Raw genomic sequence first — 18,653 nt, forward strand, 5'->3', positions numbered from 1 at the left:
GAGGACCATCAGTCTCAATTAATCTGGACCCCCAAGATCTCTCAAACACTGGACCACCAACCAGGTTACATACACAAGCTGATATGAGGCCCCCAACACACATACAGTAGAGGACATCCGGGTCTGTGTTCATTCAGAGATGATGCACCTAACTCTCAAGAGACTGAAGGCCCCAGGAAGTTTAGAGGTCAGGTGGGGTGGGGTGGGGTGGGGGGTGGGGACATCCATGTGGAGACCCGGTGGGTAGGATGTGGAGCAGTCAGAGAGTAGATGGCAGGGGCAGGGAATGGAATACGGAGTATAAAAAATAAATTAAAAATAAAATAAAATTAAAACAAGAAAATAACTAGATGGTGAAAGAATGTGATTTCAGCCAACCATGCAGAGGTACCGGCATATATCCTGGGTGTAGTGATGCCCCATTCTTGCCATTTCTTTTGAAACTTTTTTTTTTTTTTTGCAGCATGATCATTATTGTACGTGGGCATGTGTGCAGGTCAGAGGGAATCTTGCAGGGGCCAGTTTTCTCCTCCCACATGTATCTGGGTTCTGAGGAAGAAGCTCAGGTTTTCATGATTTTGCAGCAAGCCCCTGAACCCATGGAGATATCCTGCTGGCTCCTTTCTTGTCGTTTCTGAATCTCATCCCATGATCTGTTGTTGTTGTTGTGTTTTCTAGACTGAGTTACACTTTGTAGCCCTGGCTGACCTGGAGCTCACTATGCTGATCTCAAACTTTCAGTGACCCTCCTGCCTCCCAAGAGCTGCGATTACAGGGGTGTGCCACCATGTCCTGCTTCATCCTAGAGATGGTCACCTATTCTGCAGATGTGTAAGTAGAGGTTAGGGAGGGGGATGTCTCTGAAATTTCATATCCAGGTATTCCACACTCTGACTAGGATGCTGTCCTCCAATCTACTATATTTCCTCAAGACTTCACATTCACCCAACATAACTTTCCTCTGTTCTATCCAGGGCCGTGGTGAAACATGGATTGCCGAGTTGATGCGCATCTGATTCACAGTGGAAAGAAATCTCTGGGCGTGCCTGTGTATGTGTGTGTTGGGGGGAGGGTATGTAGATTAGGCAGAAGTGAGCCGGTTGACTGTAGATGTGGGATGCAGCTACCATTCTGTGGGATAGAGTCCTGAACTGAATACAGGGCAAGTGGGCTAAGCATAGGCTATCTGCCTCTGCTTCCTAACTGGATGCAGTGGTGAGCCCCGTCCTTCTCCTGCAGGATGGACTGTCTACCCCGGTACTGTAAGGCAGACTGGACACTCCCTCCTTAGGTGTCTTTTGTCAGGCATCTGGTAGCAATGGCAGTGACACTCCTAAGCTGACTCACAATGAGGTCCAGCACTATAATCAGTTCTCTGTAGTTCTCCCCGGTTCAGTTTCCCCATTCTTCCTCTGCGTTCTCACCTGCCAGATTCCGTCTTCATCATCATAACAGCTGCCCAGCACTGCCCAGCTGTGCTGAGGAGCCACTTCTCAAACACAGGCCACCGAGCTTCACGTAAGCCCTGCATTTCCTAGAAATCCTGCTATGTCTTCAGCTCTCTAAGATCCTTATGCCAAACCCTTTCCTCCTTTTTAATAATGAAAACTAAATCCTCTATCTCTTCTTTGATCCCTCCCTTTAGGCTGGTGGCTTAGCATCATGACTCCTTAAGAAAACATCTAGTGGTCTCCACCTATAATCTCAGCAGTCAGGAGGCTAGGACCAGAGGCTCTGAAATCAAGGCAAGGCTGCTTGAGTTTGAGGCCACACTGAGCTACATAGACAGATCCTATGCAAAACAAAGATACAGTTAGATCGAAACATCCCCCTTGTCTCACCATTAGCTACCTGCCTCTCTGTCACATAGAGGTAGAAGGCCCTGGTCCCTGTCCAAGCATAGTACAATTGCCACCTGCTCTCTGACAAGTTGCCTTTTCCTGTCTACTCAGGACTTGGTCCTTGTCTTTGTTATCTTGACTCAGACAGATTTCATTAATACCCATGAAATCTTTCAGTTTAATACCCATGCCCCTAAAGAGATGCCTCCCCCTGCCCCCCAACCCCTGGCCCCTCAGCTCCTTCCTTATCTCTATTCTCCACTCAGGCTATGAACCAACCACGGCCTGCAACTCTGCATCTCCAGGATTCAACCTCTATGTTTGAAAGTCCTCACCAAGGCTCCTGATACCCGAGTTCAAAGACAGCTTCCTTCCTTTCACCCGGCTGGTCACTCTATTTGGGGGTAGGATGGGGACCCAGGTTTCTCTTTGCCTTTCTGATACTTCCTTCTTCCCTGGTTGTTTCAGGAGGTAGCTTCCTCATCCTCTCTCCTAGCACCTTAAACACCAGTGTGAAGTAAGGCTCTCTGCCTGCTTCCTCTTCTCTAAACATGGTCTTCTCTTAAAAGCCTGAAACTCTTCAGGAGTAACTGTGTTACAGTGATAAATATTTTTTTTACGCTAGTTGATTAGCCAACTCTGTGTCAGAGGGAGGCATGTGTGTACCATGATACATAGGTGGAGGCGTGTGTGTCCCACGACACATAGGCGGAGGTCAAAGGACAACTTGAAGAAGTTCCTTCTCTTTCAGATGTGTGGGTTCCAGGAACTGAACTGAGGTCATCAGGGATGGTGGCAAGCACCGTGCCATCTTACTGACCCTTGATGACTTTAAGGAAAAATCTGAGACATGGTCTCATGACGACTAGCCTCAAACTTGTGCCCCCCTTGTCTCTGTCTCTGAAGCACGGGGTACCACAGGCCAGGACAATGACTGCTAAATATCTTTGTCTTTGGGTCAGCCTCCTTGTTCCTCTTTTCTCTCTTTCCCTCTCTCTCTTCTCTTCTTTCTTCTCTCTCTCTCTCTCTCTCTCTCTCTCTCTTTCTCTCTCTCTCCCTCCCTCCCTCTATTCTCTCTCTCCCCCTCTCCCTCTTGTCATATTGGCTCTTTGGCTCAAACTTGTGTTCTCATGTATGCAAAGTTAACACTTTCAGGACTGAGCTCTCTCCCCAGCGCAGAATTAAGGAATCTTAAACCTCAAATTGTATCTCAAATTCTTCTGTTTTTCTCCATCTCTACTGCTAACAATAGTCTAAATTGATCAAATCTCACCTGGATTTTTGATGCAAGACCAACTTTTAATCTCTTCTTTCATTTGAATTGCTTCTCAATCCATTTTTCTCCATTAAGCACCCAGACTAGAGCTGTTCTCTCTTGGCCCACTGAAGCTCTGACTCAAAAGTGACTCAAAAGTGAGCCACGAGGAAAAGCTGGCCACATACCTGCTCCCCACATGGGCTGCCGTGCGCTCTCATGCCTTATCCACACATGTAGTGCTAATACAGTGACTCGAAACCGTCCTAACATTGCAGCATCCCTAACATAGCCTCTCAGGTTGTGATAACTCCCTACCATAAAATTACTTTCATTGTTACTTCGTAACCAAAATTTTGCTACTGTTATGAGTTGTTATGTACATATTTGGGATGCAGGATATCTGATATGTGACCCCTGGGAGTTGTTCAACCCAAGAGGTTGCTACCCACAGGCTGGGAACCACAGTGCTAGAATTTTTTTCCCCTTTGTTATCCTGCTCATGAAACTGAATCATATTTTTTGAATAAACAACTCCCTTTCCCCTGATAATGTGTGTGTGGCACACGAGTGCGTGCATGTGCGTGTTCATTGTGTGTGTGTGTGTGTGTGAGAGAGAGAGAGAGAGAGAGAGTGTGTGTGTGTGTGTGTGTGTGATGTGGATAAAGTCTAAAAGTCTAGAAAGGAGACCAAGAGAGTCTAATATTAGGTGATAATAAAGAAAGAAGAGGTCTTGGGAAGACAGGAGAGAACCAGAGGCACACAAATTGACAGAATATTGCAGAGGGGATGGAGAGATAGGCATCAGCAATTAGGAGTTAGGTCCTTTTCTAGAGGACCCACGTCAGGTGGCTCACAACCAGCTGTGTCCAACTTTGCTTTTGATTGCTTTGCTAAAAGATCATGACCTAAAGCAACTTGGGGAGGAAAGGGTTTATCTGACTTACAGGTGACAGTCTGTCATGGAGGGAAGCCAAGACTGCAATCTGAGGTGGGAACTGGAAGGCAGCTGAAAGCAGAGGCCCTGGAGCAGAGGCTGCTCACTGGATCGCTGTACGCTGTCCGAGACGTGCTCAGCCTGCTTTCTTATACATCTCAGGACCACTTTCCAAGTAGTGGCACCGCCCACGGTGGGCTGGGCTCTTCACATCAATCTCTTAATCAAGAAAACGTCCCACAGGCTTTTCTGCAAGATAGTCTGATGCAGGCATTTCCTCAATTAAAATTCTTTCTTCCCAGATGGCAGTGACTTGTGACAAATTGACCAAAACCCAACAAGACCCCCCACAAACTAAGCAGCACAGCCTGTAACGTCAGCTCCAGAGAATCCAACACCGTCCTCAGGCTTCCTCAGACACCTGCACACATGGCATTCACACACACACACACACACTTTAAAAGAAAGATATTGGAAACCCAGAATATTCACGTGTGAAAATATCATAAAAACATTAAACTATCACAATGGCACCTAACATGCTATTTTAAAAGTTGAAATAAAAATATAATACCGTATTCTTCTTACTCACCTCTCTGAAATTCAGCTTGGGTTTATATTGATATGTTTTGTCATTATTATTAATTATTACTGATTTTTGGAGACAGAGTTCCACTATATTGCTTTGCCTGGCTTGGGACTTGCTGTGTAGACCAGGCTGACCTCCAACTCATTGTAATCCACCTGCCTCTTAAGTGTTGGAATCAAAAGTATGCACCACCACTCCTGGACTGATATGGCTCCTGGAAAAGATTGATTGCCCTTCGGTCCATACATTGGGTGTTTTGAGTGTATGTCTGTGCACCACGCCTGTGCACCATGTCTGTGCCCGGTGCCTGAGGAGGAACTGGAGTTACAGAGAATTGTGACTCACAGTGTAGGTGCTGGGAACTGATCCTCCTTCCTCTAGAAGAACAGCCAGTGCCATTAACCTCTGAGCCATCCCTCAGGCCCCTAATATGTCTCATTTTATAAGACCCCCCTTTCGGGGGTCCCCACTCTAGTCTCGGGAGGGAGAGAGCACCCAAAGAAACACGAGGACACATCTTGCTGTAATTACACGAGGTCGTTTAATGAAGGAGCTCCGGACCGATATGCATCTCACACAGGAGATAACGGATGTCTGCCACGAGGCTCGAAATCTAGGGGGTTTTTATGGGGTGAGGGGCTTAAGGGTGTGGAATTCAGCATAGCGACACACTAGACACACTATTGGCTTATTCAAACATTAACAGAAAGATTACATGTCAGCAAAAGGGCATCAGGACTTTGATCCTGTGGGCTGGGGGCTTATCTTGTTCACATAGCAACCAGTTGATGTATGACTTTACCCGGCATCAAGGGGCAGTAGACAGAGAGGAGGTTCCGGCCAGGTGGTGTTGACCCAGACAAGATAGCTCTGTTTGTCCTTGTATTTTTTCATTTTTACAGTCAAGCTGTTCTTAGGAATGTCTTAACAACAGCCCTGTCTATTCTGCTTTGTTCTCGGCCCCAGGCCTCGGGCTCATAGACAACTCTTTTACATGAATCACAAGTTACAAAATCTCATTTTCCTTCAATTTTAGACTCTGGGTCTCTCAAATGATCTATGGTTTTCATTCATTCATATATATATACACATATACACATACATATATACACACATATATACATATATATATATATATACATATAATCAGATTACATATAATCAGATACATATATAATCTGATTCATGAGCTATTTCCTTCCATTTACTCTCTAATTCACTAATTACTTCTCTGGTCAACTCTGTATTAAGTTTTTCTTCCATTTCAGTAAATAAATTTTTGATGTTCCTTTCCAAATGCATTTGCTTGTTACTATGGCAACTAGCTCCTGCTCCCAGGCTCCTGCATTTCTTTCTTCTTTCTATATTTAAACACAACTACCTTAAAAATGATTTTCTGTTATTCCATCAGTTCTTGTTCTTACCGGAAGAATCTCCTCTGGCGTGCTTCTACATGAGACATCTTTTCCTGAGTGGTTTCTGAGTTTTCCCTCATGAACTTGCCCGTAGTATTTGTTTTGTCTCTCTGCCCCACAATTTATGGCTTGTGTAGACAGACTTCCAAGAGATCAGGCGGTCTCAGAGTTAGCCGCCTGCTTGTCCCGTTAGAATGTCCTAGTTTCTGGGTTCCAGATGAGGTGGTCTCTTGGCTTTTATGGGGCTCTCTTCTCACAGCATTTGCATGTGTGTGCATGCACATGTGCATGTGTGTGCAGGAGCCCTAGGAGGCCAGCAATGTCAGACTGCACCAGAGCTACACTTGCAGGTGGTTGGGAGCCACCTGACCTGGGTGCTAGGAGTCAAACTGGGATCCTTTGCAATCGTGGTAACCACAATTAACCCTTGCATGTCTCTCAACCATCCATGGTCAGTGGTCTCTTATCTTTTCTTTTTCCTTTTTTTTTGGGGGGGGGGGTGGAGCGGGTTCGAGACAGGGTTTCTCTGTGTAGCTCTGGCTATCCTGGAACTCACTCTGTAGACCAGGCTGGCCTCGAACTCAGAAATCCACCTGCCTCTGCCTCCCGAGTGCTGGGATTAAAGGCGTGTGCCACCACTGCCCAGCGAGTAGTCTCTTTTCTACTTTATTTCTGTTGGACACCTCTTCTGAAAGCATCTATTAAACCATTTTTCTAGTACACTTTTCTTCTCTGGGGTGCCTTCATGATGCTGAGTGATTTCTGGTGGTAATTCTTTTCCTTTTGGTTTCAAAATGAGTGAGACTCACCAGCTACTTAAAAGCCTGGAGAAAGCACACACACACACACACACACAGAGCCCTTTCTCAACCCTGGCTCTTACTTTTTTCTACATCCTTACCAATGGCAATTGCAGCATCTCTGAGAGCACCTATCTGTCTTGTACACACATCTGTTTACTGCTCTGCTAAGTGTTTAGTAAGCATCCTGAAAGCAAGTGTCCCTGTGGCTTGCCTTTATATCCTCATAGCTCCTGCTCATTCAATATGCTTTGAAGGATAAGTTATTGGCACAGCAAACCTGGCGGCCTCTCCTGAGTATTAATATGTTCCAAAAATATCCCCAATCAATAATTGACTCATTTGAAGACATAAGGGGCTTAGTGTAACTTCTCCTGGCTTCTTCAGGTAAATGTCTAAGAAGCCTACTGTGTGCACAGGGGAAACACGCAATGACTCTGTTCCTTTATGGGTCAGATGGACTCCTAGGAAGAGAGCGAGCAACAAGCTATTATTACAGCACTTTGAGGCTTGTGCACACATGGTCCACAGCACATGCAAACACGGGTCAGTGATGGCCCGATTACTACATAAAGCATGCTTATTTTATTTATGCTATGTGTGTTTGCTTGCATGAGTTTATGTACACCGCATGTGTGCAGGAGTCTTGGGGGGGGGGGGGTTGGGTGTCAGATACCCTGGAACTAGAGTTATAGGCAGAGTAACAGGTAGAGTTGCAGGTAGTTGTGAACTCTCATGTGGGTGTGAGGAGACAAACTTGGGTCCTCTGTAAAGGCAGTAAGTGCTCTTAATCACAGCTACTTACCTATATAAAGTAATTTCTTTAAAACTTTATTATCAGTGTGTGTGTACACACGTGCATGCGTGCACCATGGGGTGTGTATGTATGTATGTATGTTTCATGGTGTTTGTGTATAAATATATGTATATGTGTATACCATGGTGTGCGTGTATACCATGGTGTATATGTGTGCACCATGGTGTGTGTATATGAGAGTATACCATGGTGTGTGTGTGTGTTTGTGTGTGTGTTTGCAGCATGCTGTCTGTATGTGTGTATGTATGTATGTATGTATAGTGTGTGTATGCACCATGGTGTATGTATATGTGTATAAGAGTGTACCATGATGTTTGTGTGTGTGTGTACCCCATGGTGTGTGTATGTGTATACGAGTGTGTACCATGGCATGTGTGTGCACCATGGTGCATATGTGCATACCATGGTGTGTGTGTATGTGTGTGTGTGTGTGTGTACCATAGTGTGTGTGTGGACCATGGTAGGTGTGTGGAAGTCGGAGGACAACTTTGTGGAATCAGGTCTCTCCTTCCACCTTTGCGTGGGTTCTGGGACTGGAAGTCAGATTGTTGGGATCAAAATTGGGTAATCAGGTTTACACGCTGGAGAGAACCAGCTTCCTCCTAAATCAAAACAGCCCCTCCAGCCAGGAAGCTCCTTAAAAAGGAAGGTAAACAACTCAAAATATCTTCAGGAAGTCCCTTAAAATGGTCAGATTCACTAGGCCCCTCCCTGCCGGAGTAACCTGCAAAGTAGCTGAGCTGCCCAGACTCTGACAAACTGGGCTTGGAAGAACGCTCCGAGACTAGAACAGCAGCTTGAAAGAAGCAGAGAGCAGCCGAGCCATCTGGAAGACGTCTAGAGCAACCGAGGCACCAGGAGAGGTCCCTCCTCATCCTGTTGCGCAGTAGATAAGGCTGTGTGCTGTGCTGCAGGCTCCCAGCTTTATGAGCTGTTAACCAGGCTGGGGTGTGGACTTTGGTGATGCAGCTGTCTTGGAGTCATTTCTGCTCCTATGAGGAACTCATCGTCACCCATACCTTTATTAAGTAATCACTAAAACTCATTGGGTCACCAAATTGGACTTTGGTGGTATCAGGGATGTGCTGTGAGCTCCCTGTCCAGGGTGAGTAGACCTGTGTGCTGCATCTCCCCCAGGAAGTTTGTCACACAACGCATGCCAAGCACCTTGACTTACTGAACCACCGACAGTCCCTATATAAAGTATTTTGGAGCCAATGGAAGTAAATGCGTTCTGATCCACCCTTCCCCCACCCGTTGTATTTAAAAGGCGTTCCCAGCATTTGACCCTTGTTGTGAATGGTGTCTTTATAGCCAACTTCCTGTGTTGACAAGAGACACAGTGCATTTCTGCTTCTGTGGCTACTGGAGAAGCGAGAAGCAGTTTCAAATGTTTCGTTTAAAGCATTTATGCAATATTTTTTAAAATTCAAGATCCCTAGTTTTACCTTACTTATAGCTCTATAGTAAACAACTATAATATAGTATTATAATAAAACAATACGCAATTATATCCATATACTATCTCTATGTAACAAAAAGCTCAGCTTTACATAATAAACAATACAGAAATAATAACATATAATTGTATCTCTACAATATACCACTTTAGTAATTGTTTAATGAGTGAGATTTTGTTTGCTTATTTTAACTTCTAGACTTTTGTCTTATTTTGCTTTAAGTGATTAATTAACAAAGATCTGATCATTTACTGGATACTCTGACCTTGGGGTGATGCGTTTTCCTCTTTTAGTTTTGAATTAATGAAGTGGAGTGGACAGACTGGCTGGCTCTGTGCGCCACTGTGCCGGCGGTCCAGCTACTTCTGCTTCTTAAATGTGGCTTGCATGCTGCCCACTCGAACCCTGTCAGATGTCCCAGAAATGTCCTCCATAGGCTAAAATGACTCTTTGCATGATTGGATTTTTAAATGGCTTCATGATTTTTATTTTTAATGGGGTGGTGGTGGGGCACATGTGTGTGTTGGTACCTTCAGAGGTCAGAGAAGGTGTCCGATCCCCTGGAGCTGGAGTCCTAGGGTTCCTGGCAGTTGTGAGTCTCCTGACAGGGGTGCTGGGAACTTAACTTGAGTCCTCTGGAAAAGCAGTAAGCAAGGGCTCTTAACCAGTGAGCCATGGATAGAAAACTTTTCCATTCCTACAGACAAACTTGCTTATTGTTACACCTTTGCTTACAGCTTTCCTGACTTCGGACACATATTTAAAGACATAACCTTTATTAAAACATGGCTTTTAAAGTGCTCAGCAAGCTTTTAGAAATGCTAATGACCATAATGTGGCCTTGTCAAGAAACTATATTAAGTGTAATGAGCCTTAAGAAATATCAAATTAAGAAGTATTCTAATTGAATAATGATTAAATGCAGTAGACTAGTTCTTCACAGGCATGATGTTCATGTGACTAGGCCAGGACTTTGTTCCATCTTTTCTTCTTTTTTTTCCCCCATCACCACACAATGCTAGACACTTGTGAGGAACTGGGTCCGGACACACTAGAAGAAACAGTTCTGCACCCGGAGGCACTTCCTTGACTTTCAGCAGTGTGTGTGCAGAGGTCAAAGCCATTAGTAACTTTCCACTTACATTGGGCAGCAGCCTTGCTGGATGTCAGGGGTTTTCAGCTGCATGCTGAGGGCTCTGTGAAGATGGCCAATATTAGCTGTGAACTCTGTAACTACTTACTAAATGAGGAAAAGATGAAGACATATATGACACAGTGACAGTGATGTAGAGGTAATCCCTTTCCTCTTCAGCTTGGAGGCCATCAGGTGCTGGATTTCATTGGCACCATCGTCTCCTCTTTATTCTGTGACTCACAAAATGGCAGGCTCTGAAAAGGATGAGTTCAGCTTTGCTGGTTCAAGTGTAGCTAGGAGCCACTTCACTTCTCCCTCTGCAGATTTCTCTTCTGTGAAATAAAATAATGAGCCCTCTTCTTGGTATCAGGGGTCCTTGGCTTGGGTTGCGTAGAGGGACACTTCTTGTGTGACTTTCTGGTGAATGGAACTGTACTGTTTAGAAGTAAAGGAACAGGGCGTGCCTGTGTTGGCAGATGGCAGTGAGCACGGATGCTTTCCAGGCCTGGTGACCCAGCAGGGAATGCTAAGCTGTGGAGAGCAATGGGGAGTGGAAGGGCTGTGTGGATGGACTGTGTACATGGGCTACATGGACAGGCTGCATGCATGGACTGCATGCATGAGCTACATACATGAGCTGTAGCTGGCAATGGAGAGCTGCTTGTGGAAGGCTTTTGTTGGGCAGGACCTGAACACTGTTGAGATAGCCAATATTAGCCCAGAGCCATCAGATAAAGGACACAAAACAATACAAGGGACATAACTGGCTTCTGGAAGGAAATCCTTGAGTTCTGTTTGTCCCAGTGACATGGAACCTTTATTCCTGGCTTAGACACAGCAAGGCCTTTGAGATCCAAAGCTGGTTGTTTTTTTTGTGCTGCTGGGGATTAAACCCAGGGTCTGGTGCCTACTAGACGAATATTTTTCTATGCAGTGACACCCCTAATCTTTTCAAACCTCTAAAAATGTAGTCCTTTCCTTTTCTTCAAGGTTTGCAAATATCTGTCCTCAGAGGTGGAGTCCGGGGACTAGAGAGATGCTCAGTGGGTAAGAACAATGGTTGCAAAACCATGAGAGCCAAGGTTTGAATCCCTAGCATCCGGGTAAAAGACCAAGCATGGTTGTGTGCACTAGTAACCCATCAAGCATGGTTGTGTGCACAAGTAATCACCCATCATGGGATGAGAGAAGCAGAGGCAGGTTGATGGCAGTAAATACTTAGAAGTAATCAAAGCATACAGTTTGTGCTAATGACAGTGCAGTGTTATTAGTTATTAGCCTGGTGTGTAGATGTCAGGTCGAACTTGAAGCAACAGAGCAGTATAGAAATTCCAGAGTCATGGCTGGGGGAACTTATTTTCAACCCAGCAACTGTGGTTAAAAAAAAAAAAAAAGCAAAACAAAATCTGTCCAAGGATGAGGGGCTTTGATTTGGGGGTGCATGGTAACAGAATTCAGAGTTCCTGGTGTCTTCACTGTCTTTTAGTTGTTCTTCGACACCAGCCTCTGCAGCCATGACACACTGTCCCCCCATTGCCTTCACCTCACACATCTCCCATCACCTTAGGGTTAGCGTCTAAAATGTCTGTTTGTTTTCATGTATAGGCACACATGTACAATTGTGTGTTCACATGCTTTCGCCAGCTGGTTTTGGAGGTTCCTTGACTTTGCCCTCTGAAGATGGATTTACAATCAGACAGCTACAGCTACACGCCACTCCTGTGAGTTCTTAGAGACTCATGCCCCAGTCCTCAACCACTGAGCTGTCTCTCCAGGCCCTAAAAGCATAGTTTTTAGTAAATGCCATATGTTTGCCATCTTGCTACCCTTCATACTCCTCTCCTTCAGCCTCTAAATGGTCTCCTAGCAGCTGCAGAGCCATCCAGCCGGTTGTTCTTGCATATAGGTAGGCAACACCCCCTGATCAATTCTCTCTCTTAGCATTCTACTATCCCCAGACCAGACTTCCTCATTTCACTTCCGAAATATGTTTCCAGCCTGGGCATCATCCTTCTCTTGGGTCACCATAGCGGCCTCCGAGGTAGCCCTGACCAAGGAAGAATTGACTTCCCAAAGGTTCAGGTACAGAGGTGGAGAAGGGACTGTCACTGACACTGGAGAAGCCTGGTTCTGCTATAGGTTGATACGCTTGGGTGCTGGTCCTCTATGCTGGGCCAGATGAGGTGCACCAGGAGTCAGAGAAGGGACATGGGAAGAACTGTTCTGTAGGTAGCCAAGTATTTACACTTCCATAATGTCCACTCAGTGGATATGAACTCCCACCTGGTGCCATCTGTCTCTGTCAAAGGACCTTTCTCTACCATTTCCTGCAGCACAGATCTGTGGGTGGTAGATTTCTCAGCTTTCATTTGACAGGGAAAGTCCATTTTACCAATGCTTAATGGCACCTGAAAATGTTGCATGTTCTTTTTAGAATATAATCTCTGTTCCCCACAGTCATCAGGGACCACCCTCAACTAAGATTTTCATGATCACGTTTCAGCTGTGCTCTTTTTTATCAACAACTTTGTTTTTATCTAGACCTTTATTTTACAAGTTTCTAAGATTTCTAAAACTTTTACTTGTGAAATATTTAATTTTAAAAATACACTTTATAATTTATTATCTATTGCCTGTGTAAGTCTCTTTCTGAATAAACAATAAATGGTTGAAAAACAAAAGTCCCTTTTACTTTAATTTTGTATAATATTTATAGCAGATGTGTGTGTGTATGTAGGTGGTTAGTTGTGGGTGGTGGTGTGAATGAAAATGGCCCCTATAGGCTCATAGGAAGTGGCACCATTAGGAGGTGTGGCCTTGTTGGAGTGGGAGTGGCCTTCTTGAAGGAAGTATGTCAATGGGGGAGGGGCTTTGTGATTTCAGTAGCCCAAGCCAGGCCAAGTGGTTCTCTATTCCTGCTGTCTGCAGTCTAGATGTAGAACTCTCAGTTTCTCTAGCACCATGTCTGGTTGCATTCAGCCATGCTTCCCTCCATGATGACAATGGACTAAACCTCTAAAACTGTAAGCCAGCCCCAATTAAATGCTGTCCTTTATAAGAGTTATAGTGATCATGGTTTCTATTCACAGCAATAGGAACCCTGAATAAGACGTGTGTGTGTGTGTGTGTGTGTGTGTGTGTGTGTGCTGCAGCATGTGTGTGAAGGTCAGTGGACAATCCGTGAAAGTTGGTCCTCTCCTTCCAACTGTGAGTCCTGGGGACTGAACTCAGGTTTCTGGGGACTGAACTTAGGTCATCAGGCTTGGTGGCAAGTGCCTTTACCCACTGAGCCATCTCTCCAGCCCTGCTCTTTGGTATTTTAAAGTCCTTGATCCTCCCCCCTGGTTTCCATAGCCTCTCAGGCAGAGTCTTATAACAGTCTACTTTTGTTCCACTGCAGTGTAACTTGTGGTCTTCTGACTGCTTTAGAGTCAGAAAAGGAGTTTTCTTTATGAATATTTTTCTTTTGCAAATTCACTATATTTTGGTAGACTTCCATTTCCTACTTAATGTATTCAGTCTCTCCTCGGGCTCCTTGGATACATGGAAGATATTAAGTCTTTTTGCAGTCAGTACTTGGGACTGAATTTAGCTTGCACATGCTCTGCACAAGTAATATACGAATGAGCTACATTCTTGGCTTTCTCATTTTTTATTTTGAGACAATGCCTCACAAGATTGCCCAGGCCGGCCTTGAACTTACAATTCACCTGCCACAGCCTCCCTAGTTGCTGGTATTACAGGCCTGTGCTACCAGCCTATACTATATTTATAATGAATCCTTTGGATTGCTTACTCTCCAAACATGTGTTCCATGCTCATGTCATTTCTGGGATTATTTTTATGACTATTTTTCTTCTACTCATCAGCTATAACCATCTTATGTCTTATGCTATTTATTACTTGTCTGTATATATGTATATATGTGTGTATATATACATATATATGTATATATGTATGTTTAAATGTATATGTGTGTTTATATGTATATATGTACATGCATGTATGTGTATATATGTATGTATATGTATATATGTGTATGTATACATGTATATATGTGTGTATGTATGTGTGTATATATACATGTACATGTATATATGTGTGTATGTATATGTGTGTTCATGTATATAGGTGGATATAAGCATGTATGTATGTACACATGTATGTATGTGTGTATATATGTATGTATATATGTAGTATGTATTATATATTGGGGGTGCTGGGAACTGAGAAAGGCCTTGCCTGTGTGAGGCAGGTGTTCTCCCAGAAGCAACACCCCCAGTGTAAAAGCCTACTAAATTTGGATTGGATATGTGCTCTTGTAACTGTTATTCTGTTCAATCCTGACCGCGTTTGAAGTGCTTTACATATGATTCTGACACATCGTTTCCACTCTTTCAGAAATGTCATCCCTTTTAGGCTTGTTTCCTTTTGTGTTTGTGTCCTTGTGTATATGTGGGGTGTGTGTGTGTGCATACACATTTGTCTGTGTGTGATGCCTCTGTGTGTGCACACATGTGTGCCTCTGTGTGTGTGTATGTGTGTGTTTGTACATACACATGTACCTGTATGTACACCTAGAGGCCAGAAAGTGATGTGGGCTGTCTTTCTCTTTATTCTCTGCCTTCGTACATTGAGACAAGTCTCTCGGAAGCAGAAATTCACCATTTTGAATAGGATGGCTGGCCCGTGAGCTCTCCTGTCTCTGCCCCCATGCTAGAATGGTAGACACTTGGAGCCATACCTGGTCTTTATGCGGACACTGAGGATTTGAACTCATTTCCGTAGGCTCTCAGAGCAGGCACGCTCAGCCATTGAGGCACCGCTCCATATGCGCACAGCTTCCTGAGCCACTTTGGGGTCTGAAGCAGCTAGCTTCCTTTGCTGCTTTCAGTCTAGGACTACTGGCCTCCAGGGGGAAAGTGAGAAACTTCTGGTCCATCTGCCCAACCCAGCGTGGACCACACTTTTCACTTGCATTGGCGGCAATGAGCTCTACTTCCAGCCCGTGTGAGCTTTAAGAATTGTTTGTCTGATCAGTCCAGTGGCTCCCTCCAGAACTCCCGCAGGCCACCTGCAGCACGCTGGCCCCTGTCCTCTGTGCAGTTCTTCTTACTCATAAGCTTCCTAGGCGCCTCCCCCTCTTCAGTTCAGTGAAGCTGAGCGGTAGCCTGAGCTCTTCATCCAAGCAAGCAGCCAGAGAAGTCACAGCTGTTGCTATCACCCATTCCCAGCCCCCTTAGGAGTCACAGTCCTATGTGTGTGGGCTACTCCAGGCCCCAGACATTTTCTGCTTTATATTTAGCCAAGTTTTCTAGCCGTCTGTGGGAGAACAATCCTCCTAACAGTAATCCTTTGTGGCTAGACTCAGAAGTCTCCCGTAGTGAATGAAGGGTTACACTTGCTTCTCTGGACTCCAGACATCATTTCCACTTTTATGGGTGTTCTTGTGGGACTCATACCATGATATTCTGTAAGTGTGGACCCCACATGCAACCATTACTGACTTGAAGAGTCTGTTAATTTTTTTTTCTTCCCGGAACCACCTCCAGGCAGATGGCTTATACAGCGAGCATCCCCATGCCAGTTGGCGATACTTTTTACTGTGACCAATTTTGTTTTGTCTAAGCTGCCTTTGCACAGCCCACTTTGAACAAGTGAGTCGCACCTCTTGTTCTGGGGTTAGTATTAATTTCCAGTCCCTGCTGTGAGGACCTCTATCTATATAAAATTTGTATTATGGCTTTATAGAGTCTGCGTATTTTATGTGTGTATATATGAATATTATGTGAGTGTATGTGTGTGAGTGTGCATAGGAGTGTGTGTATGAGTGTGTTCACATGTGAGTATGTTTGTGTATGTAAGGGTGTGTGTGAATGTGTATATGAGTATTGTGAGTGTATATGCATGTGTGTGCATATGTGTGTAAGGGGGTGTGTATGTTTGTGTGAGTGTTTGTGTATGGGTGTGTGTATATATACATTATATGAGTGTGTGAGAATGTGGTCAACCTCAGGTGACATACTTGGGGAGCCATCTACCTTGCTTTGTCTAGACTGGCTGGCCAGAGGGCCCTGGGATGCTCAGGCCTCCCTCTGCCTCCTCAGCACTGGGATCCTAAGTGCACACCATGCTCGGCTTTGTATGAGGTGCTCTGGATCCAACTCTGGTCTCCCCCATGCCTGTGTGGGACGTCCTTTACCGACTGAGCCACCTTTCCAGTCTCTTTATTTTTATGTACTTGGAATGTTTCAGATAATTTAACCTGGTAACAGCTTAGGTTTCTGATTCTAACTTAGAATGTTTGACTATCATCTTATATCTAGGTTTATATATAACATGAAAACATTTAAAAGAACTCAAATTTTCTGGGTTTTGGGGTTTTTGTTTTGTTTTTGTTTTGTTGTTGTTGTTGTTTTTGGCTGTTAAGGTTAATTTCTTGGGAATGTTGTTTAAGCCAGATAATGAAAATGATTAAAATGGAAAAATGATCAGTTGATAAATATATTTTAACAAATTAAAGAGACTTTTTAACACTATAAAGAGTAGTCTTAAAACTAATTTTCTCAATGACTAAATGTTTAAATAGAAAAAAAGTAAGGATGTACGTTCAAGGACTTGGAAATGTTCAGAAGTTGTCACTGGCCTGTATATATTAATTTTATAAAAACAGACTCTTACTACGTTCCAGGATGACTATATCAACAGCCTGCCTGCAGCAGGCCACAGATTCATAAATTATGGGTTAAAAGGAAACTTTAGAATAGTTTTATCAACATGTCTGTGGTTTCAGCTGTGGTCTTCTATGTAGAAATAGCTTCAAAAGCTACTCGATAGTGATGTGGTCCAGTTTGGTCACTATACTGGCTGGGATAGTTCTTAGAGTCAGTTTGTTGAGGAATCTTAGCATCTATTTCCCTGATATAAACATTTCTCTCCCTTTCCTTGCTGTTATCCCATCAGGTTCTCCTACCACATCGTGGGGTTCCCAGTGGGAGTACATGTTGGTTTCATGTTCTTGTACAATTTCAGAAGTCAGAACATGGTGTGTGTGTGTGTGTGTGTGTGTGTGTGATTTAGCATGCCTTCTTCTCCAGCCTGGGTAGGTCTCTCTCAGTAAACGGCGATGGGATCAACTCCCACCTCTAGTCACCCAACACTGGGACCCTGCTTGCTGCTTTGGTTGCTGCATTGTGAGTTCTGCAAAGGGCTCAGGAGCCCCTATCTCAGCATGAGAGACTGCCTCTGCTGGACTCTTCTCAGGCTTTCTGGCAGGTACGCATCCAGTGGCCCTTTCCTTCTGGGTCTACTTGAGCCCAAGCAGCCTTTTGCTGAAGCAGGGAGAATTTGGACTACGTCTGGAAAGTGGCCTACAACTGGGGTTCACTTGGTTTCCAGGAAATGCATTTGTTAACTACACTAGAGTGTATATTTTTTCCATACTGAAGGACTTGAAGCCTGCTAGCTTTGCAAAAAAATGAAGTTTACTTAGTTTAGAAGTGGAGCAGCCAAGATCAGGCAATCCCAGACTTGGCTTTGATGAGAGTGAGGGCTGCCATCACCAGAGAGGAAGCTGCCATCCAAGTAACAAGCCCTTCTCATGAACCAAGCTTCCTGTTACAAGAGCTCAGTGCCCAGCTCCTGCCTGGGTTCAGCGCTGCAGCAGCTGACGCTCAGCTGGACAGGGAAGGACCAACAGTCAGATTAGAGCCAACTTCAGCCCTGATCTTTTAAAAGCTCTATATGCTTAGGAGCCATTTCTGCAGCATAGGGAAGACTGCTTGGTTCTTGGTGTCATAGTTTGAATGTGCCCCAGTGTTCACAACCAGGACTCATGTCTGCTGGTGTGGAGGAATGGGGTCTTCAACAGGTATTTAACCAGGAAAGCAGGGATGAATGTTGGTAGTGTGCACAGTAGACTGGTTTAGTTGCCTCTAGAGAGGGTTCCTGACAAAAGGCTGACTTTGTATGCAACCTCCTCACTTCTGAGAGTTCACTCTCTTGCTTGTCTTCCTGGCATCACACAGGGCAGCCAAAAAGTCCTTAAGATTCTGGCTCCCTATCCTTTCCAGATGCCAGGATTTTGATCTTGGATTTCGGTGCCTCCAGAACTTCAAAAAATTAATCTCTTTTCATTAGTTTTGGATGTTCTGTCATAATTAGTTGACACACTTCAATCAAAGACTACTCCATCTTAGTGATGAAGTATAGTCTACGTGATCAGATGTGCAATGTGAGTGTGACTTGGAATTCTGAGCCTTGGCTGACCACAGATGGCTTATCTGACCATGTCCAGAAGGAACTGCTTTTGCCCTAAGGGTGTAAACCGAAAGATGAGCTACAGAAATGATTAGGAAGAGGTGGAAAGGCCCCAACATGGTGAGGATCAGAGAGACACAAGGGG

At 44.5% G+C, this 18,653-nt stretch overlaps 1 protein-coding gene across 1 annotated transcript in view; it reads right to left on the reverse strand.

The window, feature by feature from the left end:
- Nucleotides 1–4,065, reverse strand: part of Lpin2 (lipin 2) — a 108,494-nt gene extending 104,429 nt beyond the window's left edge. Inside the window, exon 1 of the mRNA XM_029471295.2 lies at nucleotides 4,044–4,065. The gene's annotated coding sequence lies outside the window, so the exon portion shown is untranslated. The remainder of the gene's footprint in view (nucleotides 1–4,043) is intronic.
- Between the last annotated feature and the right edge of the window lie 14,588 nt (nucleotides 4,066–18,653).

This window comes from Mus caroli, unplaced genomic scaffold (genome assembly GCF_978045245.1).
Source record: "Mus caroli unplaced genomic scaffold, Mus_caroli_1 scaffold_18, whole genome shotgun sequence".
NCBI lineage: Eukaryota > Metazoa > Chordata > Mammalia > Rodentia > Muridae > Mus > Mus caroli.